The following is a 27,808-nucleotide window of genomic DNA, read 5'->3' as shown; positions in this document are numbered from 1 at the left end:
GCACTGCTAAGGGAGCTGCCCTGAGTGACATGTCTGCCTGCTGGGAGACTCTGCAGCATGTTGTATGTGTAGGACTACAAGTCCCAGCTGTATAATGACACTGCTAAGGGAGTGGATACAAGAGCTGCCCTGAGTGACATGTCTGCCTGCTGGGAGACTCAGCAGCATGTTGTATGTGTAGGACTACAAGTCCCAGCTGTATAATGACACTGCTAAGGGAGTGGATACAAGAGCTGCCCTGAGTGACATGTCTGCCTGCTGGGAGACTCTGCAGCATGTTCTATGTGTAGGACTACAAGTCCCAGCTGTATAATGACACTGCTAAGGGAGTGGATACAAGAGCTGCCCTGAGTGACATGTCTGCCTGCTGGGAGACTCAGCAGAATGTTGTATGTGTAGGACTACAAGTCCCAGCTGTATAATGACACTGCTAAGGGAGTGGATACAAGAGCTGCCCTGAGTGACATGTCTGCCTGCTGGGAGACTCTGCAGCATGTTGTATGTGTAGGACTACAAGTCCCAGCTGTATAATGACACTGCTAAGGGAGTGGATACAAGAGCTGCCCTGAGTGACATGTCTGCATGTTGGGAGACTCAGCAGCATGTTGTACGTGTAGGACTACAAGTCCCAGCTGTATAATGACACTGCTAAGGGAGTGGATACAAGAGCTGCCCTGAGTGACATGTCTGCCTGCTGGGAGAATCAACAGCAACTTGTATGTGTAGGACTACAAGTCGCAGCGGTATAATGACACTGCTAATACTCACAGGATCTTCCCCCTACCTTCTTGTGCAATGCTCTCTCTAGTATGTCAGCTCCAGTGCCCAGCATTGTCTCCTCACTGCCTGGAGAGCTACCCAGTGTGTGCAGCTGAAGGGGTTAAGAATCCTAGCAGACGGCAGTGAAGGGGGCGTGGCCATCACAGTGACGTCTCGTTTACAGGCTTGTAAACGACCTTTATCAGAGCAGGGAGAGAAGCTGACATCACAGGTCATGTGACCCTCAGTGAAATCTGAGAAACCAGCCACTGGAGATAAAGTGAGTGAATTGGAAAGCTGTTACATTTACTTAGTTAGGAACATAGAAAGAACAAAAAAAAAACTCGGACAACCCCTTTAACATCTCAGCTCCTGAGTCTGTGCTCAGAGCTTAAACCCCTTATTCTGTCTCCCTGCTACCCCTGTACTAGCCACCCCTACCCTTACCTAGCTCATCAGTGGCTCCTTAGTCCAAATCTTATAGATTTTTTTGACTGGGTGAATAAAATAATAGACGGTGGAGGTGCAGTAGACATCACATATCTAGATTTTAGTAAGGCTTTTGACACTGTCCCACATAGAAGACTTATCAATAAACTGCAGTCATTGAGCATGGACTCCCATATTGTTGAGTGGATTAGGCAGTGGCTGAGTGACAGACAACAGAGGGTTGTAGTCAATGGAGAACATTCAAAACAAGGTCATGTTACCAGTGGGGTTCCACAGGGATCTGTACTGGGACCAATTTTGTTTAATATCTTCATAAGTGATATTGCAAAAGGCCTCGATGGTAAGGTTTGTCTTTTTGCTGATGACACAAAGATATGTAACAGGGTTGATGTTCCTGGAGGGAAACGCCAAATGGAAAAGGATTTAGGAAAACTAGAAGAATGGTCAGAACTCTGGAAACTGAAATTTAATGTGGATAAGTGCAAGATAATGCACCTGGGGCGTAAAAACCCAAGAGCAGAATATAGAATATTTGACACAGTCCTGACCTCAGTATCTGAGGAAAGGGATTTAGGAGTAATTATTTCAGAAGACTTAAAGGTAGGAAGACAATGTAATAGAGCAGCACGAAATGCCAGCAGAATGCTTGGATGTATAGAAGGATATAGATACTCTAGAGAGAGTTCAGAGAAGAGCTACTAAACTAGTACATGGATTGCAGGATAAAACTTACCAGGAAAGGTTAAAGGACCTTAACATGTATAGCTTGGAAGAAAGAAGAGACAGAGGGGATATGATAGAAACTTTTAAATACATAAAGGGAATCAACTCGGTAAAGGAGGAGAGCATATTTAAAAGAAGAAAAACTACCACAAGAGGACACAGTTTTAAATTAGAGGGGCAAAGGTTTAAAAGTAATATCAGGAAGTATTACTTTACTGAGAGAGTAGTGGATGCATGGAATAGCCTTCCTGCAGAAGTGGTAGCTGCAAATACAGTGAAGGGGTTTAAGCATGCATGGGATAGGCATAAGGCCATCCTTCATATAAGATAAGGGCCGGGGGCTATCCATAGTATTCAGTATATTGGGCAGACTAGATGGGCCAAATGGTTCTTATCTGCCGACACATTCTATGTTTCTATGTTTCTAAGTTGTAAGAAACGCCCTGTGTCTCCGCTGTTTGCTAGGCTGGTGAATCAGAATTATCTAGCAGAGCTAGCCTGCTGATTGGCTAGCCTAGAACCCTGCAGAGAAACTTTAGTGTGCCACACAGAGCACGCAGTGTGACCTGACCAGTCCTGACCTGTGTCATCAGTCCAGACTCCGGCACTTACAGTGGCAACTGTCCCTCACGGTTGCGCTCTGACATTAAGGCCACAGTAAATGTTGGAGTGATATTGGTATTATGTATTTGAGCAAGTGGTACAATGCGTTTCGGGGTTTAACCCCTTCTTCAGGTACAATTGGCTTGCATTAATTGTACCTGAAGAAGGGGTTAAACCCCGAAACGCGTTGTACCACTTGCTCAAATAAATAATAACCAATATCACTCCAACATTTGGGGGGTTTTTGCGCCGTGGGATACCTTTTCTTTTATCTGAACCACTGGCTTTCTGCGGGATTCCAGGCATCCCTGAACAGAAGTATCCATCCCGGGCTGCACACCATCCGTTGTGAGGAGTTCATGGCACTTTGATATACGTCCACATTAGAGTTGTGCCTAAACTAGCACAACTCTATCAGGTGAGCCTCCCCAGTGGAGATACCTTTTTATCTATATTCTTTACGTTATTACCCTATGGTGCGCCATTCTTTTTTGTTCTATAGTGGAACGACGCCTGTTTCTGACATTAAGGCTACAGTGGCATGCAGCAAGTCATTTGTTACTGTCAAAGCAAAAGCTGAGGCACTATATAAAATAGCAACCAAAAAAATAAACACAGATAAATGATAAATAAATATATCTTTATTGTTACAAAATAATTCATTAAAGTATCAAATATAAAAAAAAACAGCAATGTTGGAGGCACTATATAAAATGCATCAACAGCAGCAGGCACAGTTTATTGTAGGTACGGTACACTATAAAATATGCAGCAGGCACAGTTCATGAAGGGAGGAGCATGGACACTATATAATTTGCAGCAGGCACAGTTCATGGGGGAATGGGTATGGTACACGATATAATAAGCAGCAGGCACAGTTCATGGGGGTTATGGTACACTATACAGTATATTATGCAACAGGCACAGTTAACATACGTATGTGAGATCCTTTATCATGTTAGAAAATCAGTCACTACAATCACTCTGGATGGCCCACACGTCCAGCATTAAAGAGGACCTGTCACCACTCCTGTAAAACATGCAGACCGCTTTTATAGCAATACTAGTTACATGCTACAGCAATTATGAAAATTACTAGACCTCACTGAGGGCAGCATAAATTAGTGATAAAAATGCTGATTTCAGCATTTCATGGGCTAAAAGTAAGTGGTTGCCGAGAACCAGCATCATAATCATTACAGCCCAGGCCGTGAAAGGAGTCAGATCTACCTGAGAAGAGTCCTGGTTATTCCTAATCTCCTGCACTCTCGCCCACCTGCTGATGATTGGCAGTTCTATCCTAGAGAAAAAGGGAGAAAACTAGGTAGAAGACTGTCAGTCATCAGCAGGTGGGCAGGAACTCATGGATAACCAGGACTCTTCTCAGGTGGCCGGGACTCTATTCAAGGCTCAGTCTGCAATGATTGTGATGTTGGCTCTCGGTAACCACTTACTTTTAACTTATAAATGACAAACCGCTGAAATCAACTCACCTGTCTCTACTTTATTCTGCTGTTAGTGTAGTGTCCCACTAGGTAAAGGTGGGCACTGCACAAAAGGGGTTAATGTGTCTCTATTACATCTAATGTGTTTTTATATGCATTTCCCTGTGTTAGCTGGGTGTCAGGCCTGTCAGGGTGTAGTTTAGCCTCCCAGACGTTAGAGGGAGCTAGAGAGCCCTAGATATATATAGGAAGGCCCAGACAGGGGAGTGGTAGTTCATTCCAGGGGACTAGAGGAGTTACTTCGTCCACCTGAAGCTCCTGAGGCTAGGATTAGCTCAGTAGAGACACCCCAGTTGCAGGACAGCACCTCCTGGGAGAAACCCACAGTCCTTCCTCATCCAAGCAAAGATAAGTAACACTGATAGGCAGATGCTTTAGAAAGAAAAGCAAGGATTTAATACGAGAGGAAGATATATATATACCAAGGATTTAAGCCACCATTTAGGCATCCGGGCCTTGGGATTGAAACCAGACAGGAGTTCTAGAAAGGAACAGTGTACGCTATTTCTGAGGAAAGGTACCACCTGATTCTGAGTGCATTGTGGATTTACCCTCTGAGTATCTTGCATAATTAATACCTGCCATCGTGTGGAATAAAGCCTGCTTGTAAAGCTGTGATCTAAAGGACTGTGTTAACATCTGTATGTACAAAGTTGGACTGTTAAGTAAAGCAACGTTTGGTTCACTATACCATCTGTGTACCTCAGTTATTCCAACTATAAATCGGTGTGCCACCGTTACAGGCACTGGCGTCACGAATCCAACAGGGACCTTGCCCCAGGCACTCAAAATACCTGTAACATCCAGGGCACCTCATCCACCATCAGGCCTGGTCCCTACATACAGAGTGTGCCCCAGAGGAACTGTGTCTACCTCTCCTTCACTGCCGCATGCCTGCCCAGGGTTCTCCAATACAGTGAGCAACCCTCGATTGCCCATAACCGTGACCTCGCTTCGCTATACCTTACAGGTCTGGCGTGCTGCATAAGTATGGACAACGTAAATTTGTTGACAGGTTCCCTTTAATTCTTGAGAAATTTAGAAAACAATATTTTTCACCTTTATTTTTGGTAGAAAGAGCACACCGGGTGCCAGGCGGTAAACTTATCCCTAAAAGGCCTCCACGGATAATATTAGTGAAGATACTTGTTTCACGAGACAGGGATATGATTTTGAGAAGGGCTAGGGAATGCCTTCCTATTCTATACAACGGGAGTAAAGTGTCCTTCTTCCCCGACTTTTCTAAAGAGATACAAGAAAAGAGATGCAGTTTTACTGCGGTAAAAAAACGTTTGCTAGAAAGGGACATTAAATACTCATTTATTTATCCAGCTAGATTTGATATGCACAGATGGTGATGTCCCTTACCCTGTCTTGTAGTTACAATAGCTGGAGGGCCACAAGTTGCATATTCCCGCTTTAAAGGGGTATTCCGGTTGTTTGAAGTTATCCCCTGTCCACAGGCGGGGGAGCAGCCAGGGCAGTTAGTGGGATGGGTCAAAGGTGGATAGTGGCCGGAGCTGGGGGGCCCGATTCAGACTCTTGCTATGGGGCTCAATAATTTCTATGTCTGCCCCTGCTGAGAAGCTTGCCTCTGCGTACAGTTATCCATCTTTAGTCTTTCGTAGAACGCAGAATTCGTATTCTTCTAAGAGTACTTTCACACTAGCGGCAGGACGGATCCGACCTGCCGTTAGTGTGAAAGTAGCCTTAGCAACGCTCAGAGAGTTTCTAAGTGGTCATTTTACAGGGTTTTTTCTGATAAAACAGTACACTTAATATGACTGTTCCTACACAAAAAATAAAAATAAAAAGTGAAACGGCTTTACACTTCAATAATGTAATAATGATGTGTCCCTGGAAACTAACTAATAACAACCAGTACCGTAAATGTATTGCAGACAGTGGCGACGCCATTACCTAGGTGTGTTATTTCCAGCTGACATTTCATGGCAATAGACAAAAGTGATGCTAAATTTAATCCCTGCTTAACTCCTTAGATGCCGAGGTAAAAATTGACTAATGGTTTTAAAGGATGTAAACAAAAGTGAGATTACGTGGGGGGCTACTGTTATATACTGAATTAATGAGCTCTTCATAGGCTGGCCCACTACACAGGTAGTGATTTTTTTTTATTGTGAAGTTACTCTTCTTGCTGCAGTTATAGTTTTTCAGTTTTCTCTTCACTTTAAACCTGCCTATTTATACAGGCCTGTGCAGTCAAAATGGCAACCATCGGGCGCGAACGGGAGCCATATTTGAAACACGTACTTCCGCTGTGTATGTGCGGTGGTGGTACTCAAGGGGTTAAAGGGGTAATCAGCTGCTTAAATATGCCTGGTTGGTTGCAAACTTTTCAAAAAAACAAAGAGTCAATGATCCCATAGTCACCTGTTGGACTCTCTTTACATTGCAGCAGCAATAACATAGTACCCGCACATGATGCCTGGAGCCAATTACTGACATGTGCTGGTTTATTGTTAGGTGGACTACACAATTATCTGGACTCACATGAGTTTATAGAAATGGATGGTGTCATTGTACACCTGTAACAGTCAACTGAAAGCTGGTCAGCTTCAAGGGGTTGTACAACAAAAATATTCAACATTTTTCAAACCAGCACCTGGAGCTGAATACTTCTGTAATTGCATGTACTGTAGTTAAACATGTACAGTCGTGGCCAAAAGTTTTGAGAATTAGATAAATATTGGAAATTGGAAAAGTTGCTGCTTAAGTTTTTATAATAGCAATTTGCATATACTCCAGAATGTTATTAAGAGTGATTAGATGAATTGCATAGTCCTTCTTTGCCATGAAAATTAACTTAATCCCAAAAAAAGCTTTCCACTGCATTTCATTGCTGTCATTAAAGGACCTGCTGAGATCATTTCAGTAATCGTCTTGTTAACTCCGGTGAGAATGTTGACGAGCACAAGGCTGGAGATCATTATGTCAGGCTGATTGGGTTAAAATGGCAGACTTGACATGTTAAAAGGAGGGTGATGCTTGAAATCATTGTTCTTCCATTGTTAATCATGGTGACCTGCAAAGAAACGCGTGCAGCCATCATTGCGTTGCATAAAAATGGCTTCACAGGCAAGGATATTGTGGCTACTAAGATTGCACCTCAATCAACAATTTATAGGATCATCAAGAACTTCAAGGAAAGAGGTTCAATTCTTGTTAAGAAGGCTTCAGGGCGTCCAAGAAAGTCCAGCAAGCGCCAGGATAATCTCCTAAAGAGGATTCAGCTGCGGGATCGGAGTGCCACCAGTGCAGAGCTTGCTCAGGAATGGCAGCAGGCAGGTGTGAGCGCATCTGCACGCACAGTGAGGTGAAGACTTTTGGAAGATGGCCTGGTGTCAAGAAGGGCAGCAAAGAAGCCACTTCTCTCCAAAAAAAACATCAGGGACAGATTGATCTTCTGCAGAAAGTATGGTGAATGGACTGCTGAGGACTGGGGCAAAGTCATATTCTCCGATGAAGCCTCTTTCCGATTATTTGGGGCATCTGGAAAAAGAAAAGGTGAGCGCTACCATCAGTCCTGTGTCATGCCAACAGTAAAGCATCCTGAGACCATTCATGTGTGGGGTTGCTTCTCATCCAAGGGAGTGGGCTCACTCACAATTTTTCCCCAAAACATAGCCATGAATAAAGAATGGTACCAAAACACTCTCCAACAGCAACTTCTTCCAACAATCCAACACCAGTTTGGTAAAGAACAATGCATTTTCCAGCACGATGGAGCACCGTGCCATAAGGCAAAAGTGATAACTTAGTGGCTCGGGGACCAAAACGTTGATATTTTGGGTCCATGGCCTGGAAAATCCCCAGATCTTAATCCCATTGAGAACTTGTGGTCATCCTCAAGAGGCGGGTGGACAAACAAAAACCCACTAATTCTGACAAACTCCAAGAAGTGATTATGAAAGAATGGGTTGCTATCAGTCAGGAATTGGCCCAGAAGTTGATTGAGATCATGCCCAGTCGAATTGCAGAGGTCCTGAAAAAGAAGGGCCAACACTGCAAATACTGACTCTTTGCATAAATGTCATGTAATTGTCGATGAAAGCCTTTGAAACGTATGAAGTGCGTGTACTTATATTTCACTACATCACAGAAACAACTGAAACAAAGATCTAAAAGAAGTTTAGCAGCAAACTTTGTGAAAACTAATATTTGTGTCATTCTCAAAACTTTTGGCCATGACTGTAGAATAGCCGGTGAGCTCTTCAATTAAATGTATCTGCTATTTGTTCTTTTTCTTATTTGTTGTCCGTCTCACTGAACTGGTTGAACATGCTCCGTTTAAATCTTCAACTGCCACCAGCCATATGTTCTGTTAGAAGCAATTGGAGCAATGAATGGTGAGATCTGGATCCATGAGGTACAGTACGTGGCTGGTTCCTGCTTTATTAGTAGGTGACTGTCATGTACTATATGATGTCAGATTTATTAATTTTTTTACATTAATCATGCCATAAGCGCTTTAAAACGGGATATCTGGCTGCCCTACCTCCACGCTATACTGAATGTCCTCACTCTTCACAATCACCTCCACCCTGTATACTCTCACTGTCTTCCATCACATCCACTCTGTATATACTGTATACCCTCACTGCCCCATCTGTATACACTGTATGCTCTCACTGTCTTCCATCACATCCACTCTGTATATACTGTATACCCTCACTGCCCCATCTGTATACACTGTATGCTCTCACTGTCCCCATCACATCCACTCTGTATATACTGTATACCCTCACTGCCCCATCTGTATACACTGTATGCTCTCACTGTCTTCCATCACATCCACTCTGTATATACTGTATACCCTCACTGCCCCATCTGTATACACTGTATGCTCTCACTGTCCCCATCACATCCACTCTGTATATACTGTATACCCTCACTGCCCCATCTGTATACACTGTATGCTCTCACTGTCTTCCATCACATCCACTCTGTATATACTGTATACCCTCACTGCCCCATCTGTATACACTGTATGCTCTCACTGTCCCCATCACATCCACTCTGTATATACTGTATACCCTCACTGCCCCATCTGTATACACTGTATGCTCTCACTGTCCCCATCACATCCACTCTGTATATACTGTATACCCTCATTTCCCCATCTGTATACACTGTATGCTCTCACTGTCCCCATCACGTCCACTCTGTATATACTGTATACTCTCACTGCCCCATCTGTATACACTGTATGCTCTCACTGTCCCATCGGTATACACTGTATGCTCTCACTGCCCCACATTACTTCTACTATGTATATACTGTATACCCTCACTGCCCCATCTGTATACACTGTATACCCTCACTGCCCCATCTGTATACACTGTATACCCTCACTGCCCCATCTGTATACACTGTATACCCTCACTGCCCCATCTGTATACACTGTATACCCTCATTGCCCCACCTGTATACACTGTATACCCTCACTGCCCCATCTGTATACACTGTATACCCTCACTGCCCCATCTGTATACACTGTATACTCTCACTGCCCCATCTGTATAAACTGTATACTCTCACTGCCCCATCTGTATACACTGTATACTCTCACTGCCCCATCTGTATACACTGTATGCTCTCACTGCCCCATCTGTGTATACTGTATACCCTCACTGCCCCCATCACCTCCACTCTGTATATACTGTATACCCTCAATACCCCCATCTGTATACACTGTATGCTCTCACTGCCCCACATCACTTCTACTCTGTATATACTGTATACCCTCACTGGCTCATCTGTAAACACTGTATACCCACAGTGCCCCATCTGTATACACTGTATACCTTCAGTGCCCCATCTGTGTATACTGTATACCCTCACTGCCCCCATCACCTCCACTCTGTATATACTGTACACCCTTAATGCCCCTATCTATATACACTGTATACCCCCACTCTCCGCCATCACCTTCAGTCTGTATACCTATATACTATACACTCACCTGAAGAATTATTAGGAACACCATACTAATACAGTGTTGGACCCCCTTTTGCCTTCAAAACTGCCTTAATTCTACGTGGCATTGATTCAACAAGGTGCTGATAGCATTCTTTAGAAATGTTGGCCCACATTGATAGGATAGCATCTTGCAGTTGATGGAGATTTGAGGGATGCACATCCAGGGCACGAAGCTCCCGTTCCACCACATCCCAAATATGCTCTATTGGGTTGAGATCTGGTGACTGTGGGGGCCATTTTAGTACAGTGAACTCATTGTCATGTTCAAGAAACCAATTTGAAATGATTCGAGCTTTGTGACATGGTGCATTATCCTGCTGGAAGCAGCCATCAGAGGATGGATACATGTTCTCATTCTGTTTACGCCAAATTCAGACTCTACCATTTGAATGTCTCAACAGAAATTGAGACTCATCAGACCAGGCAACATTTTTCCAGTCTTCAACAGTCCAATTTTGGTGAGCTCGTGCAAATTGTAGCCTCTTTTTCCTATTTGTAGTGGAGATGAGTGGTACCCGGTGGGGTCTTCTGCTGTTGTAGCCCATCCGCCTCAAGGTTGTGCGTGTTGTGGCTTCACAAATGCTTTGCTGCATACCTCGGTTGTAACGAGTGGTTATTTTAGTCAACGTTGCTCCTCTATCAGCTTGAATCAGTCGGCCCATTCTCCTCTAACCTCTAGCATCCACAAGGCATTTTTGCCCACAGGACTGCCGCATACTGGATGTTTTTCCCTTTTCACACCATTCTTTGTAAACCCTAGAAATGGTTGTGCGTGAAAATTCCAGTAACTGAGCAGATTGTGAAATACTCAGACCGGGTTGTCTGGCACCAACAACCATGCCACGCTCAAAATTGCTTAAATCACCTTTCTTTCCCATTCTGACATTCAGTTTGGAGTTCAGGAGATTGTCTTGACCAGGACCACACCCCTAAATGCATTGAAGCAACTGCCATGTAATTGGTTGACTAGATAATTGCATTAATGAGAAATAGAACAGGTGTTCCTAATAATTCTTTAGGTGAGTATATATCCATATAGTGTATGTTAAGTAGGTGCCAGATTTACCAACTGCAAATTTTCAAAGGAGCATTCTTCAGCAGACACCTCCATTCTCTACATACTGTAAACCCTCACTGTCCTCCATCATCCCAACTCTTACTGTATACCCTCACTGCCCCATCACCTCCACTCTGTATACACTGTATACCATCACTGCCCCATTACCACCACTCTGTATACACTTTATACATGTACTGTCCCCATCACCCTTAATCTGTATACCCTCACTGTCCCCATCACTTCCACTCAGTATACCCTCACTGTCCTCATCACTTCCACTCAGTATACCCTCACTGTCCCCATCACTTCCACTCAGTATACCCTCACTGTCCCCATCACTTCCACTCAGTATACCCTCACTGTCCCCATCACCTCCACTCTGTGTGGACTGTATACCCTCACTATCCCCATTACCTCTAGTCTGTATACACTGTATACCCTCACTGTCCCCATCACTTCCACTCTGTATACCCTCACTGTCCTCATCACTTCCACTCAGTATACCCTCACTGTCCTCATCACTTCCATTCAGTATACCCTCACTGTCCTCATCACTTCCACTCAGTATACCCTCACTCTACTCATCACTTCCACTCAGTTTACCCTCACTGTCCTCATCACTTCCACTCAGTATACCCTCACTGTCCTCATCACTTCCACTCAGTATACCCTCACTGTCCTCATCACTTCCACTCAGTATACCCTCACTGTCCTCATCACTTCCACTCTGTATACCCTCACTGTCCTCATCACTTCCACTCAGTATACCCTCACTTTCCCATTTCGTCCTACGGCAGCACAGCATGGGTTAAGCTCGTCTTCATCCCCTTGGCTAGGACCGCACACCTAGATTAAAATAATTAATTAATTAAATCATTAGTAGAGACTATAAAGCTGGCCTCCCACAATGCTCCACTGTGTTTTTTTATTGTCCTCATTCCTTGAGGATGAAGCCCACCTATATGACCGCATACCGTGGTGTGTCCAGGTTCTAATGGTCTGTAAGAATCGGCGTGTGCCATGTGTGGTTCCCTGGCTGCCATTCTTAGCCGCTGTGGCGCTGAATAGGAGAGTGATTCACTCTCCTGGATGCTATTTCAAATCGCAGGAGGCGTGCGTCTGGGACCGGAAGTGGAATCCGAACTTCCGGTTCGCGCCGTGGAACGCACGGTGGAATGCAGGAAGTGCGTCTTCAAGCACACCAGGTGCCTCCCCTACAAGCGCTCCTACAGCTAATTAAGTTAAGTATATAAGGCGGCTTTGTGCAGAGCTCGGCGCTCCTTTGTGCCTGGCAGCCGAGCTCTAGCAGAAATAAGGTAAAAAGCCTGTCTTGGTCAGGCAACTCCTTTATTTATTTATATATATATATGTTCTCATGATTCCCCTTTTCTCACTGCAGATGTCCTTCTCTTCTGAGAAAGGGGGAAAAAGATCCCGCAAAGGCAGGCATAGGCTATGCAAGTCCTGTGAACAGCCATTACCTGATGAATGTACAGATGATCTGTGTACAAGCTGTAATGTGGACTCTCTAAGGTCACCACCCAGATCTAATAAGAGGCAGAAGACTAAGCATGGTCTATGTATTTCATGTGTTCAGCCCTTACCCCTGAACTGGTCATCTAATATATGTGAAAATTGCTCGCATCCAGAAAAAGTGTCGGATGCAGAAACCAAAAAATTAATGTCTATGTTTAAAGCCTTTTTGTCGCAAGCCAAAAAGAAAAAGCATTTAACACATAAGAAGCATTATGTCTCTCCATCATCTTCTGAGGAGTCTTCTAGATCTGAGGGTGAAGTGTCTTCAGACTCAGAGCTTGACTTGCCTACCCTGGAAGACAATTTTTTGTTTAACAAAAGTAATGCAAATCACTTGATTAAGGAAGTGAAAAACATCATGGAATCAAAAAAAGAGGAGACGGCCGATAAGGAAGAAGATAACCTTTTTTATTTTCCCAAGAAGAAGGCGTCAGTTTTTCCTAGCCATCCAGTAATCAATACTATTATGCGTAAAGAATGGCAGCAGCCAATAGGAAAAATAAACTTAGGATCAAGATTCAAGTCTATATCTAAAATAGACCCGGCTGAGTCTACAAGTTGGGAAGTTCCTGCTAGGGTTGATCCTGCTGTCGCCAGATTAGCCAAGAGATCCATGTTTCCTAGCGATGATTCTTCTCTTCTCAAGGATCCAATGGAGAAAAAGGCGGACGGTCTCCTAAAAAGATTGCATTCCTACCTGTCTCTTACAAATAAAGCTGCTATGGCTTCGGTTCCGGTAGCCCGTGCTCTGAGGGTCTGGCTAAGTCACCTGGGCAGAGACATAGAAGACGGTGTGTCCAGAGAAGAATTACTCCAACAGTTACCCACATTGAAACTAGCAGCAGAGTTCCTCTGTGATTTTTCTGTAGATTCTTTAAGATTAATAGCTAAGAATATGGCGCTTTCCAACTCTGTCAGAAGATCTGTCTGGCTCAAATTATGGTCTGGAGACTCAGCATCAAAAACTAATCTATGCTCACTCCCTTTTGAGCCCGGGAAGTTATTTGGGTCCCATCTAGATAGACTGCTGGAATCCAGTAATGAAGAAAAAGCGTTGAATTTTCCCCAATTCAGGGGTAATGAAAAGAAGCGTTTTTTTCGTCCCTACAGAGAACAAAATTATAGAAGGTATAGATCAAGAGGACACTTCAACAGAAGCAGACCTGACAGAAGATTTTGGATGCCTTCAGAAAAATCAAAGCACAAAGCAGAGGATGGAAAACCCGCTAAGAAGGAATTCTGACGCCAGAAGCCAAAAAGTAGGAGGTCGGCTGACACATCACTACTCACAGTGGCAAGAGATTACTTCAGACATCTAGGTTCTAAACATCATAAAAGAAGGATACATGTTGGAGCTAGATCGTCATCCAAGGGACAGATTTCTACTGAACAAGAAAGAAGATCCCAAAATTTTCTCTCTTCTAGACGAATTCCTAGAGAAAGGAGCGTTAGAACCAGTACCCAGGCACCAAAGAAGTTCCGGAGTATACTCCAAAATATTTCAGGTTCCCAAGCCAGGGGGGAAGTATCATCTTATAATAGACCTTCGATACCTGAATCAATTCATAAAAAAGATCCATTTCAAAATGGAGACATTAAGATCTATCACAGCGGTGCTCACAGAAAATCAGTTCATGGTCTCTCTAGATCTGAGAGACGCCTACCTGCACATCCCCATAAGGGAAGAATCCAGAAGATTCCTAAGAATAGCGGTCATAAGAAAGAAGAAAGTGTCACACTTCCAGTTCAAAGCACTACCGTTTGGTCTTTGTTCCTCTCCCAGAATCTTCACCAAGGTGGCAGTCCTGGTTGCAGTACATCTTCGTCTCCAGAGAATACAAGTTTTTCCATATCTCGACGACTGGTTACTGGTAGCTCAGTCAGAAGATCTTCTACACTTACATCTCAAACAAACTATCATGACGCTTCAAAAACTGGGGTTTTTAATAAATTGGGAGAAATCCGACGTGATTCCTACTACCTCAAAGATTTTTTTGGGCCTGCAGATAGATACACTCTCAATGGCTCTGTTTCTTCCCCCACCAAAGATCAGAGCTCTGAAGAAAGAAATAAAGATTCTCATTTCTTTACATTCTCCCACAGTCCGCAGAGTGATGAAGACCCTGGGACATCTAACAGCAGTAACGGATGCGGTACCTTGGGCAAGAATCCATACCAGAGACCTACAGCAAAATATGCTTCAAGTCTGGCATCACACTTCTCACAATCTGGAAGCAAGAGTGAGACTAAGGCCTTCAACAGTTCAGAGCCTCAGGTGGTGGTTGCAATCCAGGAATCTATCCAAGGGGAAGACCTTCAAATATCTACCCCCAGTGGTAATCACTACGGATGCGTCTGGCCGAGGCTGGGGAGCCCATCTTCAAGACAGTTGGATCCAGGGGCTGTGGTCCTCCGAGGACAGGAAGAAGTCTTTAAACTTCAAAGAACTAAAGGTAGTGCAACTGGCACTTCTCCAGTTCAAGAAACTTATAGTAGGAAAACCAGTGTTGATTTGTTCGGACAATCTTGCAACTGTATTCTACCTCAACAAGCAGGGTGGAACGAGGAACAGTTCCCTCCTGAAGTTGTGCAAAGAGATCTTCTGTTGGGCGGAAGCCAATATCTTAGAGCTAAGAGCCTTGCATATAAGAGGTTGCTTGAATATTCAAGCGGATCGTCTGAGCCGGAGAAAAATAGACCCAGCAGATTGGGAACTGAACCAGAGAATATTTCAGCAGATTGTGACCAGATGGGGATGTCCAGAGTGGGACTTGATGGCATCAGCATCGAACAAAAAGGTTCCCAAATTCTGCTCTCTGAACAAGCTGGACAAGCCCACAATACTGGATGCCTTTTCCTTCAGTTGGAGACGCCTGTTTGTCTACATTTTTCCTCCAGTACCTCTCATTCCAAGAGTCCTGAGGAAGATAATGATGGACAAGCCTCAGACGATATTAATAGCCCCATTCTGGCCAAGGAGGTCGTGGTTCCCTTTACTACTCCAGCTATCCAAGGGGGAGTTCTGGAAGCTTCCCCTAGTTCCAGATCTACTGTTACAAGACGGTCTCTATCACCAGAGCCTCAACCATTTACATCTGACAGCCTGGAGGTTGAGAGAGCTAAGTTAATGCAGATGGGCCTCTCTGATTCTGTAGTTAAGACCTTATTATGTTCCCGCAAAGATTCTACTAATAAAAAATACGCTAGAATATGTAAAAGGTTTACAGCCTGGTTGGCTGAAGCGAACCATGTGAAGATTGAGGTCGGATCCATCCTTCAATTTCTTCAGGAAGGTTTCCAGAAGGGATTTAAGCCTAACACATTAAAAGCGCACATGACGGCTATCAATATTATGACTGAGAACAAATTTCTCCATCACCCACTTATTTTTAGATTCTTCAAAGCAATAAGAAGATTGAAACCTACACATAGAGAGCCTACACCAGTCTGGAACCTCTCTCTGGTTTTGAGGAGGCTTACACTTGCTCCATTTGAACCCTTGAAGCAGACTGACTTAAAATGGCTGTCATACAAAGTAATGTTTCTGGTTGCGGTCACCTCCGCAAAAAGAGTAGGTGAACTTCAAGCGCTGTCTTCCAAATACCCCTATTTAAGAATCCTGCCTGATGGGGTCCTTCTTCGCACCATACCTTCTTTTACTCCTAAGGTGCCTTCTACTGCTAACAATAATAGAGAAGCTTTTCTCCCCGTGTTTTTTCCTGACCCGGTTGATGAAGAACAAACTCTACTACATACTCTAGATCTGAAAAGGGCAATCGAGATCTATCTCCAGAGAACAGAAGAGTTCCGGTTAGCCGAAAATTTGTTCATATTGTTCACAGGTCCAAGAAGAGGGCAACAAACTTCCAGAGATACATTAGCTAGATGGCTAAAGGATACTATCAAAGAATCATATTCCTTAGAAGTGTCACGAGGGTATCAAGAGCCACGTCTGACTCCGTTATACCCGGGGTCAGGAAGTCGCAGCGGGTGGCTGCGCGCTCTATATCTAAAGATCACGGTGTTTCTTAGTGATTGTTTTCTGTGTTTGCCTTGCTATCCTTTTTGTCTCTCTCAGGGATCCGTAGCTTCTCCTCCTCAGCTGTTTCTTGTCTGCCACTCCCTACCTCCTTATATTCTCCCCTCACACTTCTCTAGTTGCCAGTTATAGAGCTTCCTGCCTGGACATCTATACTGACCCACTGGAGTGGTTAATCCTGGTTGTCGTTCCTGTGTGCTACCCTCCGGATCCCTGTTTGGCTTATTGTTGTCTCCTGTTGTCGCCCACCTGGGAATATATGTTGAGTCTGTGTTGTCTGTCCTCCCCTTGGTGTTTTCCCTTAGAGTTAGTGTGCGGACTAGTGTTCCCATCGCCCTGTTCACTACCTAGGGCTCAGCTCAGGGAAAGCCAGGGCTTTAGGCACGTGATCGGCGTACGGGTGAGGAACCCGTCTAGGGACGTCAGGGCAGCCAGGTGCCAGCCGCCAGGTGAGTCAGGGGTCACCATCTTCCCTCTCACTTGGGCAGGGCCTTCCTCGTTCCCTCCCTCTGTGTCACGTATGTGATAGCCACGCCGACCGTGATATTATAACTGGCCCTTACTTTTTGAGAAAAAAAAAAATATAAAAAATAAAATTTTAATTTTTTGTTTGTTGTTTTTTTTTTTCTCTCTCTCTACTTAGAATCCAATATGGATCCTATTGATGCCTTGGCAGAACAGCTTCAAAGCCTGTCTTTGGAGGTGGCAGGATTGAAGGCGTCTGTTCTCCAACAACAGCAGCAAATGCAGTAGACCGCACCCCCAGCGGTTGATATGGGTAACCAGGTTGTCACTGAATCCAAGGTTGCTCTTCCCGACAGATTTTCTGGGGGAAGGGACAAATTTGCGACGTTCCGTGAGGCCTGCAAATTATATTTTAAGTTGCGCCCTTACTCCTCAGGTCATGAAGAACAGCGGGTAGGGATTGTCATTTCCCTGCTTCAGGGGGATCCGCAATCCTGGGCGTTCTCGTTACCCCCTGGTTCTCAGGCTCTTCGGTCAGTGGAGGGATTTTTTGGGGCTTTGGGTCTCATATATGATGACCCTGACCGAGTCGCCCTGGCTGAGTCGAAGTTACGGAGACTCCTACATGGAGATCGGTCAGCAGAGGAATATTGCTCAGAGTTCCGTAGGTGGGCTACGGATACTCAGTGGAACGACCCGGCTCTCAGGAGTCAGTTCTGCTCTGGGTTATCTGAAAGGGTTAAGGATGCACTGGCGCTGTATGAGACCCCCCTTTCCCTTGATGCTGTTATGTCCCTCTCTATCAGAATAGATAGACGTCTTAGGGAGAGATCGAAAATTCCGTAGCAATTGGTTACCTCTCCCAAGCAACAGTCAGCCTGTACTGACTTAGATGAGCCTATGCAGCTAGGCGGAACTTCTCGTCAGGTCCGTCCTCCCGAGGTTCGCCGTAGGGGGGGGGCTTGTTTTTTCTGTGGGGGGAGGGGTCATTTCATTAATGTCTGTCCCTCCTTTCTCAAAAACAAAAGACCGTCGGAAAACTACTAACCCCGGGCTGTGCGGAGGATGTCAGCCGGGGGGTATACGTTTCCTCCATACGAACATCTCAATTTGTGTTACCAGCGGTCATTGTTTTTGGTGTTAAGACGGAGTCTATTTCTGTTTTTCTAGACAGTGGAGCAGGGGTAAACTTGATTGATGCTCATTTTGCCCGCACTATGGGTTTGTCTCTCTGTACGCTGCAGAGACCTATTCCCGTATTCGCTATAGATTCTGCTCCTCTGTCTCAGAGAAACCTCACCCACATTGTTCGTAATTTACACCTTCGGGTAGGGGACCACCATAATAAGTGTCTTTCATGTTACGTTCTGGAGGGCCTTCCCCCTCCGGTGGTATTGGGTCTTCCCTGGTTGGTAGCGCACAATCCAGTGGTGGATTGGCAGGCCAGGGAGATATTGGAGTGGAGTGAGCATTGCAGAGAGAATTGCTTAAATAACAATTGCTTAATCGCCTCCATAGCTTCCCTACCTACATTTATTTCGGACTTTGAGGACGTTTTTTCTGAAAAGGGTTGTCAGAAACTACCACCTCATCGTCCTTATGATTGCCCGGTTAACCTGATTCCCGGGGCAAAATTACCCAAGTCCAGGTTGTATAATCTTTCGGGTCCCGAGAGACAAGCCATGAAAGATTATATCTCCGAGAGTCTGGCTAAGGGACACATCAGACCCTCTTCTTCACCCGTGGCTGCAGGGTTTTTCTTTGTTAAAAAGAAAGATGGGGGCCTGCGTCCTTGCTTAGATTTCCGTGAGTTAAACCAGATAACCATCCGTGACCCATACCCTCTTCCTCTCATTCCTGACCTTTTTAATCAGATTGCGGGTGCTAAGTGGTTCTCCAAACTTGATCTTAGGGGGGCCTACAATCTGATTCGTATCAGGGAAGGGGATGAGTGGAAGACAGCTTTTAACACCCCTGAGGGGCATTATGAAAATCTAGTTATGCCTTTCGGTCTGACCAATGCCCCTGCTGTCTTCCAACATTTCGTTAATGATATTTTTAGTCATCTCATCGGCAGGTTTGTAGTCATATACCTAGATGATATCTTAATTTATTCGGCTGATCTGAAAACACATGAAGTGCATGTCAGGCAAGTACTGCAGGTCCTACGGACGAATAAATTATATGCGAAAATTGAAAAATGTGTCTTCGCTGTTCAGGAATTACAGTTCCTGGGATATCTATTATCTGCTTCAGGTTTCCGCATGGATCCTGGGAAGGTCCAGGCAATTTTAGATTGGGATCTTCCTGAGAACCTTAAAGCCCTACAACGGTTTTTGGGTTTCGCTAATTTCTATAGAAAGTTCATTAAAAATTATTCAGTGATCGTTAAACCCCTTACCGACATGACTAGGAAGGGGACGGATTTTTCCATTTTTTAATTGTGTAGGCTCACTAGGGAACTTGAATATACATCAGGCTGATTGCTGGTTTCATACACTGCAAAAATTGTATTTTTGCAATGTAGTAAAGCCTGTTAGACCCTGCTTTAAGGCCTAACAGGCTTCTTTAGATGGCCAGCCCAGAGACAATTGCTAGGCTTTGAGCTGTCATTTCAATACATTGGCACCCGTGATCATGTTGCTGTAGGCCGATACAAGTGACAGTACAACTATTAAACTCTTGGATACTATTGATAATAGCATTTAAGGAGTAAGGAGCACTGATCACTACTCATACTTAGTGTTACCAGTGGGTGGTGAGTGGGGTGAGAGAGGGGGAGCTGCTGTCCCAGGTAGCACCTATACCATCTTCTCACACCCTAAAGGAGAGCAGTACATCCATTAAGGCATAAACAGGCAGTACAGTGATGGAGGAACAATATTGGTTTTCTGTTCTTCTGTAAAATAACAAAAAAGTGATAAAAACTCCACATTCTAAATTGGAACAGTCAAGACGTCAACAAGCTTCTTAAAATGAATGTTAACATGGGATTTCCTAGAGCATTTTACACACAAAGGACTGGTCATATGACACCCTTATCCATTTAAAAGATGAAATCTTAAATAATTTAAGTGCGGTACTACTAATTTTGAGGGCAATTTAAAGTAACATACCGAGATGGTTAATTTTATATCTCAGATGGCCATGGTACTGTGCATACAATAGGTCCTCAACATAACAGGCAGTTACCAGATGGCTGAAAGTTACTGGGCTGTACAGAAGTTACAAAAAACAACTGCCCCTTCTCTGACATCACTCAGGACTCTGCAATGATTGGCTGAAGTTTATTCTGACACACTTCCTGCATTGCCCATCTCCACCCTCTGTCAACCATCAGAACCTTGTGAATGCGATTGTGGGGTGTTGATGCTTTTACAATGTAGCCAGTGATCCACTGAAGGCCCCCAGCTGAGCCTTCTGTAAATGCCTGTATATATGCCCAGTATGCTTAGTGGAATACAGTCTCTGAACACAGGGCCCTTTTCCATCCATAAAATTAGAGATGAGGAAATCAATTCTTATGCACCGATTTGTCTTATCAACTAGAGTCCTTCACCTGTAAGGTTCTGTCCCCACTGGTGTAGAATCTCCCTCTGCCTCTTGATTGACAGGGCCAGACATCTCTCCGGGCACTGACAGTCTCCCACCTGTGCGGCTGCTTCGAGTAGCAGTGCAAGTGCAGAGGTTCTGCTTCCACCACCAGAGTAGCAACTGTTCGTGCACCGCTACCTAGAAGTGTAGCAGCGTATGCACGGTTGCTGCTCCAGTAGTGGAAGCAGAGCTTGTGGCTTGCACTGCTACTTGGAGCAGCGAAGTAAGCTCGAGAAACGAGATGGCCAACCCTGTCAATCAAGAGCCAGGGGAAAATTCTTCACCAGCGGGGACAGCAGGTGAAAAACAATGGTTGATAAGACAAAGTGATTTGTAAGAATTGATTCGCTGATCCATAGATAAAATGCCGTAAGAAGTGTGGGGAACTCTTGAACCATCAGTAGGTACATAAATGATACAATACTTGTGTCCTGACACAAAAATATGGAGAAATCCAGCTTCCATAAGAATCTGTAGTCTATTTATGCAAAAAAAAAAAAAGCCATACACACTGACAACAGCATTGTTGCCTGTGTGTATGGCTTTTTATCTTTTTGATAAATAAACTACAGATTCTTATGGAAGTTGGATTTCTCCATATTTTTGTTTCAAGATTGGTATACCCAATCTAGGTGCTATCCGTGCTTCCAGGAACTACCCACAGGTGAGATGGACTTGTGCTTTATATTTGTAATTAGTGTTGAGCGAAACCGAACTTTTTGGTAGTCAGACTCGAACCCGAACTTTGCCGGAAAAGTTTGAGTTTGAGTTCGGTGTTCGGGCATTTTAATGAAGCTTGTTGAAAGGCTGCAGGGCAGACAATCAACAAGCTTTTAAGCTGTGTGCCCTTACAAGCCATCACAGCCATGCCTACTAATGGCATGCCTGTGATTGGCCTGTGCATCATGTGACCCAGCCTCTGTATAAGCTGGATCACGTGTAGCACCGCCTATCAGCTCTCAGTAGTCAAGGGACAGAAAGCAGGCAGCTGAAGTGAGGGACAGTGTTAGTGCGCTTTTTTTTGTGTGGGTGCAATACACCATCTTTGCACTCCTGACACAGAGAGATAATCATAAATCTGGCTGTTAATTCTGTGGGTGACCTACAGCGATTTTTTTGTGTGTCCACATGCAACATTGTACTTTGTACCCCTGACACACAAATATAATAGTTAATCTGTCTGTTGGTTAGGTGCACGTCATATACCCATTTATTGCGTGAAGTACACCTGCACTGCATACGTGACAGGGAAAATAATATAGTTAATCCGTCTGTTAGTTAGGTGCACGTCATATACCCATTTATTGTGTGAAGTACACCTGCACTGCATACGTGACAGGGAAAATAATATAGTTAATCCGTCTGTTAGTTAGGTGCACGTCATATACCCATTTATTGTGTGAAGTACACCTGCACTGCATACGTGACAGGTAAAATAATATAGTTAATCTGTCTGTTAGTTAGGTGCACATCATATTCCCATTTATTGCTTACATGACAGGGAAAATAATATAGTTAATCTGTCTGTTAGTTCAGTGGGTGACCTCAAGGAATGAGGAGAGCATCAAATAAGGGATGTGGCCCTGGTCGTGGTGCTGCTGGGGTTGGTGGAGCCCCTGTTGCAGGGAGAGGACGTGGTCGATCTGTGCCAGCTACACGGCCAAATGAAACACCTTCCTCAGGTGCACGTAGGCGACAGAGTGTTCAGCGTTATTTCGTAGGCCTGAATACCGGTGTACGAATGGTGAGGCCAGAACAAGTAGAGGCGGTAGTAGATTGGGTGGCTGATAGTGCCTCCATTTCCTTCACATTGTCTCCCACCCGGTCTCCTGCTGAAAGCGGAGAATTGGCACCTTCAGCGCATGGGCATCTGTCTTTCACCTCACCCCCTTGCAAATCAGCCAAGCAGTCTGAGCCCCAAGTCATGCAGCAGTCTCTTATGCTTTTTGATGACTCTGCTGGCAGGGTTTCCGAGGGCTGTTCACATAGCCCTGCTCCAGAAGTGGAAGAGATTGAGTGCACTGATGCCCAACCACTTGTTTCAGGATGTGTACATGGGAGGACCTCCGCAGCACGTCTCGGATGATGACGAATCACAGGTGCCAACTAGGGTGACCACATTTCCTAACTGCCATTGAGGGACACTTACTTTCACAAGTGCATTTCGTCAAACTTATACTTGAGACTGGCAAAAACATATCTGCCTGTGCATTTTTCAGTATTTCTGCACACATTAACTGGCTAAACCAAAAAACTGTAATGTTAGCGTTTAATAACTAATTAAAACCCAATCACAGCAGGTCTCAACTAGCACACGCAAGTAAATGTACAAAAACCAAGTAACATATAAAACCAGATTCAAAGCATAGATGGCAAGGCGGATTACTGTATACTGTACATAAAATGTATGGAGGTTACACCATGCCGGACAATATAACCTCTGTGCCATGCTGTACAATAAACAGTATAACCCCTACACAGTGTAGAGGTATACTGTATATTGTGTGGCACAGTGTAGAGGTATACTGTACATTGTGTGGCACAGTGTAGCGGTATACTGTATATTGTGTGGCACAGTGTAGCGGTATACTGTATATTGTGTGGCACAGTGTAGAGGTATACTGTATATTGTGTGGCACAGTGTAGAGGTATACTGTATATTGTGTGGCACAGTGTAGCGGTATACTGTATATTGTGTGGCACAGTGTAGCGGTATAATGTATATTGTGGGGCACAGTGTAGCGGTATACTGTATATTGTGTGGCACAGTGTAGAGGTATACTGTATATTGTGGGGCACAGTGTAGCGGTATACTGTATATTGTGTGGCACAGTGTAGAGGTATACTGTATATTGTGTGGCACAGTGTAGAAGTATACTGTATATTGTGTGGCACAGTGTAGAGGTATACTGTATATTGTGTGGCACAGTGTAGAGGTATACTGTGTGGCACAGTGTAGAGGTATACTGTATATTGTGTGGCACAGTGTAGAGGTATACTGTATATTGTGTGGCACAGTGTAGAGGTATACTGTATATTGTGTGGCACAGTGTAGGCTATATGTGTATAACATAAACATATTCCACATGAACACTTACAATTACTTGGCTTGGCCCTTGGGGATCTCGGACACCACTTCAACACTTTGGCCGGGGGCTCGGTGGAGCTGATGTTGTGCTTTATCCTAATGAGAAAGATTTCATAATAAGGATTTGGAGAAAGGGCAGAGGGATAGCAGAGCAGGGAGAGGCTGGTGCTGCTACTAGGGGGTCATACCATGGGGGAGTAATAAAGCCCACCATAATGCCCCCCCAGTAGAAATAATTCTCCTTATAATGTGCAAAACATACGCCCTTGTAATGCCCCCAGTCAGTGTCGGACTGGAATACCTAAGGGCCACCAGTAAAATTTATTTTGGGGGCCCACCGTACAGATACATTCAAATATAATAAATATTTTAACAAGTTTTTTATATGAACACAGGCTGGTGGAGGTGCTGTACATTGAATAAATGTATGTAGAGCAGTAAATCTACTGTGTTATGTGCCACTTGTGCAGGGGGTGGGAGACTAGGGGCCCACCTTGCTCAGGGGCCTACCGGGGGATTCCCCTGTATCCCTGTGGGCCAGTCCGAGCCTGCCCCCAGTTGAGCTAATGTTCCCATAATGTGCCAATACAAAATACCCCTTCTTAGTGCCCCCATAGATGACCCCATAGTGCTCCTTTCCCCCCTTCCCCATAGTACCCAACATAATGTGTCCCAGTATAAAATGCCCCATACAGAGCCCCTCATATAAAATACCCCTTCTTTTTAGCCTCAGTAGATGCCCCTATAGTGCCACCCAATAATGTGCCAGTAAGATGTGCCCCCATAGATGCCCTCTAATCATGTGCCAGTAAGATGTGCCCCCATAGATGCCCCCAATCATGTGCCAGTAATAAGAGCCCCCCCACCATCATGTGCCAGTAGCCAGAGTGCCCCCCTATCATGTGCCAGTAGCCCCCTTATGTGCAAGTCGCCCCCCTATCATGTGCCAGTCGCCCCCCCTATCATGTGCCAGTCGCCCCCCCTATCATGTGCCAGTAGTCCCCCTTATGTGCCAGTAGTCCCCCTTATGTGCCAGTAGTCCCCCTTATGTGCCAGTAACCCCCTTATGTGCCAGTAACCCCCTTATGTGCCAGTAGCCCCCCTTATATGCCAGTAGCCTCCCATCATGTGCCAGTAGCCCCCCTTATGTGCCAGTAGCTCCCCTTATGTGCCAGTAGCTCCCCTTATGTGCCAGTAGCCCCCCTTATGTCTGTGCCAGTAGCCCCCCTTATGTGCCAGTATTGTAATTTGTACATATATATAAAAATAAAAAAAACTTTATACTTACCTCCTCCAGGATGCGATGCAGGCCTATCAGAGACACACCTCTCCCTCCCCTGCCGGCTTCCGCAGCACAGACATTTGTATCGCCGTCCTGAGGACGGCGATACAGATGACTATAGACTGAGATGAGTGAGCGCTTCCACAATGGAAGCACAGCACTCATCTCCTGCTGTGCCCAGCCGGCACCCCCCTTCTGACAGCAGCGGTCGGCAGCTCAGATGACTCATTCCGGGAGTCCAGGACACTGCATTGTCCCGGAATGAGGGTGACCGGGACCCGGGACAGACTCTCCAAATGCGGGACTATCCCGGGCGATCCGGGACACGTGGTCACCCTAGTGCCAACTGCTGCGGCTTTCTGCAGTTTGCAGACCGGCAAGGAGGGCAGGGGTAAAGAGTGGGTGGAAGATGATGTGGAGGATGATGAGTTCCTAAACCCCACATGGAATCAAGGTCATGCGAGGGATGTGTGCAGTTCGGAGGAAGAGTGAGCAGTGTGCAAAAGCAGAGTGATCGTCCCCTAGCCAGTACGCCTGAGCACACCAAAGCCAGCTCCAAGGAGTTCTCTGGTGTGGCAGTTCTTCAGACAATGTGCTTACGACAAAGCGCGAGTGTTTTGTACGCTGTGCAATCAGAGCCTGAAGCGAGGCATAAATGTTCTAAACCTGAGCACAACCTGCATGACCAGGTATCTAAATGCAAAGCACGAGCTGCAGTGGAATAAGCACCTCAAAAACTACAAAAGATCTCAGGCTCCTCCTGGTCCCTCTTCTGCTGCAGTCTCGGCCTCTTCCTCTCCCTCTGGAGTGACAGTGGCACCTGCTACCCCGCAATCAGAGGATGTGGTAGCAACACCACCACATCCATCACCGTCACCAAGCACCTCCACAATGTCCCATGGAAGCGTTCAGCTGTCCATCTCCCAAACACTGGAGAGAAAGAGGAAGTACCCCCCTATCATTTCAAAATTCCTGGCCTTTGAAATGCTGTCATTCAGTCTGGTGGAGACGGAGACTTTAAAAAAACTTATGGCGGTGGCTGTCCCACAGTACGTGGTTCCCAGCCGCCACTACTTTTCCAGGCGAGCAATCCCCGCCCTGCACAACCAAGTGGCGGACAAAATTAGGTGTGCACTGCGCAACGCCATTTTTGGCAAGGTCCACATAACCACCGATACGTGGACGAGTAAGCACGAGCAGGGACGTTATATCTCCCTAACTGCACACTGGGTAAATGCAGTGGCGGCTGAGCCTGAGGCAGATAGCAGTTTGGCGCATGTCCTTCCGCCACCGAGGATTGCAGGATGTTTCTCTTTGCCTCCTCCTACTACTCCGATTCCTCCTCTACCACCTCCTCATCTGGTCAGCGTAACACCTTCACCACCAACTTCAGCACCAACTTCAGTGGACCTTGCCCAAAAATTCAACTTCTCGGTCTCCAAATTGGGCACATGGCCTGAGCTTGCCCTTTACGCCTTGGAGGTGCTGGCCTGCCCTGCGGCCAGTGTATTGTCCGAACGTGTGTTCAGCACTGCAGGGGGAGTGATCACAGACAAGCGCAGTCGCCTGTCCACAGGTCTTGTCCGTACCTTGTGCAGAATAGACAAGTATACTGGCTGCACCCAGCCATTGTTATACTCCAGCGCACTTTCTCTTTGTTTTCTTTTTTATATTTCCCAATATTTAGGGGTCTTCCCAAATTTATAAAAAATAAAAAAAATACCTCCTCCACCGCTTCCACCTACACCGCCACGTCCACCGCCTCCTCAACTTCCTACTCCACTTTGACCTCTGCCTCCTAGTTCAAGATCATAATTTTTTTTAATTCTACGTTATTTTAATTCATTTCCCTATCCACATTTGTTTTCAGGGCAATTGTCCTGCTCTTACCCCTATTTTGCTTCCTTTTGCAGCCCTCTAGCCCTTTCTATGACTTTTTTAGAGCCATTTTAGTGCCCCAAAGTTTGGGTCCCCATTGACTTTAATGAGGTTCGGGGTCAAGTTCGGGAACCCAGCGAACCCGAACTTCCAGGTGTTTGCTCAACCCTATTTGTAATGCTTGTGTTCTGCTGTAGCCATAATATAATCTTCAGATGATCATGTATCCATGAACAAAACATAAAGAAACTAGTTAAGGCTAAAAACTTAGTGACATTATGGAAAGCATAAAAATAATAGGAATGAGGAGTCCGCAGCTTGTACTAGATGACACTTTCAAGTTTCACAACTGGCAAAGGAGAAAATAAAATAAATCTCTGAACTGTACAAACTTCAACAGTGACACTTGGGGTTAAACTAGTGTGGGGTGAATGATTTGTCATAGGGCGTGAGAGGCAAAAAATTATTGTGGCTTTAGATTCCTTATTCTCAAAAACTCGGTGGAACAAAGTACAAGTATAGGGCCAACATAGGGCCAAGGGCTATTCATAGTATTCAGTATATTGGGCAGACTAGATGGGCCAAATGGTTCTTATCTGCCGACACATTCTATGTTTCTATGTTTCTATGTGTAGCCAAGCTAAGGCTACTTTCACACTAGCGTTTTAACTAGATCCGACAGGGTTCAGCAAAAACGCTTCCATTACTGATAATACAACCATCTGCATCCGTTATGAACGGATCCGGTTGTATTATCTTTAACATACCCAAGATGGATCCGTCATGAACTCCATTGAAAGTTAATTGAGGACAGATCCGTCTTCTA

The 27,808-nt window shown here is 45.1% G+C and overlaps 1 protein-coding gene across 4 annotated transcripts in view; it reads left to right on the top strand.

Moving 5' to 3' along the window:
* LOC120988974 (leukotriene B4 receptor 1-like) overlaps positions 1–27,808 on the top strand; it is a 97,974-nt gene that overhangs the window by 21,007 nt on the left and 49,159 nt on the right. The gene's annotated exons all lie outside the window — the stretch shown is intronic.

The sequence above is a fragment of the Bufo bufo genome, chromosome 2 (assembly GCF_905171765.1).
Source record: "Bufo bufo chromosome 2, aBufBuf1.1, whole genome shotgun sequence".
NCBI lineage: Eukaryota > Metazoa > Chordata > Amphibia > Anura > Bufonidae > Bufo > Bufo bufo.
This window is presented reverse-complemented; position numbering and strand designations above follow the sequence as displayed.